This window comes from Hippocampus bargibanti, linkage group LG16 (genome assembly GCF_051943395.1).
Source record: "Hippocampus bargibanti isolate YZ-2025 linkage group LG16, ASM5194339v1, whole genome shotgun sequence".
Taxonomy (NCBI): domain Eukaryota; kingdom Metazoa; phylum Chordata; class Actinopteri; order Syngnathiformes; family Syngnathidae; genus Hippocampus; species Hippocampus bargibanti.
Window position 1 is genome coordinate 3,680,857 of NC_142749.1, and position 4,279 is coordinate 3,685,135.

The 4,279-nt window shown below is 39.7% G+C and overlaps 1 protein-coding gene across 2 annotated transcripts in view; it reads right to left on the reverse strand.

The window, feature by feature from the left end:
- Window positions 1-3,978: 3,978 nt before the first annotated feature.
- Window positions 3,979-4,279, reverse strand: part of nrip1b (nuclear receptor interacting protein 1b) — a 55,600-nt gene continuing 55,299 nt past the window's right edge. For both annotated transcript variants that reach the window (XM_089017227.1, XM_089017226.1), the window contains exon 3: window positions 3,979-4,279. This exon is cut by the window's right edge and continues 7,382 nt beyond it. The gene's annotated coding sequence lies outside the window, so the exon portion shown is untranslated.

Below are 4,279 nucleotides of genomic sequence, written 5' to 3' on the forward strand. Positions count from 1 at the left end.
AGAGTGTAGACTGGAAGGTTAAAATATCCCATCAATCAGGCTCCACAAATAACCCACACAAGTCATCTGTACACAAAAAGCTATCAACCCAGCTAAACAGATCACAATTGATGAAGAACTAGATACAATTATCACAGAGAAAGCACCTACAAGGGATCATTCCTCAACATCAGGAGTCTCAAACTCAATCTACCCGGGGGCCGCTGGAGGCAGAGTCTGGGTGAGGCTGGGCCACATCAGGATTTCCCCAAGAATAGCACAGATAAAACATTCCAATGCTCTCAAAATCTTTATTTTTAACACACCAAAAATTAATTACATGAATAAATGGAAAAATGAATAAAAAATAAATTAACCAGTAATAAAAAATAATAATAATTATAATGATCATAAGGCAGATACAAACAACTGAAAAAAAACACAAGAAAACTAATTGTTTTAATAAAGTTTCAAATTTCTGTATTCACAGTTCTTTAACCTTTAACTTTCTTAACATAAATAAAATATTGAACATGAACTGTCCTAAACATGGCTTCTCTTGCCTACGTCTTGCTGCTAGAGACCTGGCAGCGCTTCTTTTCACAAAGTCGAGCCACATTTGGCTTGAGGGAGGAGGCAGTGGAGACTGAGTAGGGCTTGAAGATGCTCATCAGTAAGCCTGGACCTGTACTTGGACTTATTGAAGTTCAAAGTGGAGAAGAGCTTCTCACATAAGTATGTGCTCCCAAAAAGACACATGGTCCGCTTGAACATTCGGGAAAGTTCAGGGAAGCTGGGGGTTAACTGTCTCAAAAATTGCCCAAGCTTGTCTGCTTCTCCATTCACATCCCTGAACTTGGCTTTGAGTGCAGAGTTGCACTGTAGGTCAGAGAGCTCCATTTGGAACACAGGAGGGGCATCTTGCACATCAAAAGAGAATGGGTCCGCAAAAATTTGAAATGTGGCTTTGTGCGTCTTGAAGTCTGCAAATCTGTGATTAAATTCCCTCTGTAGCTCCAAAATGGTGTTTTTTTTCATGGTTGTTCAGCGGTTTGTTCAGCTCCACACACAAGTTTCTTCATATCAATCATGCGGGCCGCACTAACATTAATCTTTCATATCAAGGTGGGCCTCAAAATATTCTTTCTGGGGCCGCAGTTGGCCCGCGGGCCGCGAGTTTGAGACGCTGCTCAAGATGGTGAAAGAAGCCTATGTTCCTCATCAAGTGTTTAATGCTGAGGAAACCGGACACTCCATTCCATCAAGCCATTAACGACCATCACAAAGGTAAATAAAATGACTTTATTGTACAGTACACTTTATTTCTTTAATCATAATACTATAGCACATTTATTATACATAAAATAAGGTATATTATGTGTAGTTTTAAGGCTTAGAAAATTAAAAAGTAGAACATTATGTATTATCATTATTATCATTGTGCGTTTCACTTAAGGTGACATGGCCTTTTCCCTCCATTTTTCTTACTGCTAAGTAGCAAAGGTTTGCAGACATCCTCAGACGACGACAGTAGATGCAAATGTTGCCCATTTCTAAAACAACACAAAAAGTGAAACAAATCGCTGTCAATCATGAAGATTTAACATTTTTTAAGCACTATACAATTTTCGGCATCATTTACTCATTATTCAAGTGATGACTCCCATATTTCAAACACATCCATTTTAGGTAATTTATAAACTTAACATTGTGTATGTGTGAATCAATATGCAGCTGGCCTAGGCTGTAGCTCACCTAATAAGGACATAGCTCCTATGTCTTGTTTATGAACAGTGGCCAGAAAACAACTAAGTGGAAGCGATTCAGCATGTCTGTGGGTGGGGAAAACTGTGCCAACGTGGAATGCCAGAGGTGAATTGCTTACAAAATGTCAAATTTCCCTCCACGGCATTATCTTTTGTCAGCGAACGTGATCGTGCACATTTTGAAATCCTCCATTTATCACAGCTCGGTCGCATCAACAGATTGTCTTTCCTCCTTTCTCATTGAGACGTGAGGCCATTTGAGAGCTACGTCAAATGGGTTTTTCTCATTTTTGATGTTCGGCGAGGCAAGATTAACGCCCTGGACCAATCAATCGTCATCCACTCACAGGCACATGGAGGAGACAAACATTCACATTTCATGATGGCTCATTTAGTCTTCAATTACTCCATGGTGACCAGACATTTTATCAATGATTTTAAATGTACATTTCAAATGAAATATTAATTCCTGTTTCAATACCAGCATTGCAACGAGGTTGAGTTTGGGGCTTTGCTGTGAATTGGCTGACCGTGATTGAACAGCATGGCCATTTGCAGCCAAGGCTTACCAGTTTCAAAATATGACTTAGCAACAATGAAGTTATTGCATTTGACAATCAAATTCTTAAAGGACAACCGACACCATTTTTTTTGTTTCCTCACTTTCATGATCTGGGTGGCGCTGTTGGCCCCGCCTGCACATGCACAGTTGCTGGTCATCCCGATCAGTGGCAGACTGCCACGTTCTGATTGGCGACCAACGGATAGTGCTGTCGGCCCCGTCCTCAGTTGCTCAGGTGTTGGATTGGATTGGATTGGATTTGCCTTTATTAGTCTCGCAGTGGAGAAATTTACATTTCACAGCAGCAAAGTTATGAAACTATGAAGTTATGAAGTTGGTCGTCTTCATTAGTGGCAGTTAAAAGAACTCCCGGCACGACCATTCGGTGTCGGGTCATTGTATGCATTGAATGTGTTTGCTTCACCCTGTCAAGTTTGTTTCATCTTGGCAGACTTTTACTCTTGCTTTTTCTTTGATACTTTGTATTTTTCTGTTCAGATGATTTTGATGTTTTAGATTTGGTTCCTGCTGACTTTATTTTAATACAATCACTCAAATACAACCTGCTGCTCTCTCCTGCCTGCTTTTTGGGATCCACAACCACCATCACCACCTCGCAAACCGTGACACTAACTGACATCAGAAAAAGTTTTACAGCATCTAAAATACCCAAAACATGCAGGCTGATATTTTCAGTCAAATGCAAAACACCAATAAAAATGACTTAAGTGTCCCAAAACTGCTTCAAAATGACCTTGGAAATGGCGATTTTCAGAAGGTTCTGCCCCCTTGTTTGTGACGTCACGCCAGGATACTCCAGACACAAAACAATGGCTGCCGTATTACTTCAGAGTAGAGTGAACGCTGGCGCAAATGGCTGCCGCTGCTCCCCCGCACAAAAGAAATATGCGACTGTAAAGTGTCCTTGAGAGTTTTGAAAGGCGCTTATAAATGAAATGTATTATTATTAGAGAGTTCAGATTCGGAGAAGATGCTTTCTTGTTACTCATCCAGCTATGAATATGATTCAAATAGTTCTGAAGAGGAAAGCATAAATGTTTGCAATCGATTGAAGAAGTCCTTCCGTATCAATTCGACCCATCTAGACTCCAATGTAGCTCCCAGAAAATGCACAAGATGGCGCACAAGCTCCGTTGGAAATGGGCCGATTTGTCTGCTGAGAATTTGTGTGTGTGTGTGTGTGTGTGTTTTATGAATTTTATGGTGTTACCGCAATTGGTAGTGTTGGAGCGACACACAATGATTCACCATTACGTTATTTGTGTTTTTCCTTCTAATTTCGCCATCAACACGGATCAACACGATGTTTTCAGACCAAACAAAGTACCCAAAATGCATTATATGTCGCTTTCTCGGTCAGGGGCATTCCTGACGTGACATCATGTCAGGCATCGTCAACAACTCGAAAACAAGACTTCCTGAATATTCGGTGAGAGTCTTAAAACGTAAAATATAGCTATATGCGGTGGAATCTTTGTAAAATGCGCTCCGTAGAAGTCATTTGAAGATATTTTAAAAATTATGCACACAACTTGTCCGAAGGAGTCGGTTGTTATTTAATGTTCAGGTAAACACTTATGCCTTGAACATGAGACAAATCATCTTCTGAAAGACAAAGTAGAAAAAGTGGTAGACATTCAACTAAGGTCATGCATTTCAGAACTTTATTTTTATAGATATCAGTGCAAATGAACACCCAAAAATGAAAACATAAAAAAATCAGGTCTTCACATGAAAAAAAGGAACCAACCTTTTTTTGTATTTGCAGCAACACATTCTGAGATGCACAATGCAAATCAATGATTGTACGTCAATTCTTCACAAAAGCCCTTCCACGGAGCTCTGTTTACCAGTAACAGAAAAAAAAGAAAAGAAAAATCACAAAAATATTCAATGCACATTTATATTCTTCACATATCTTTTTCCGGCTTTGTTCAACAGTCTGTGGTTA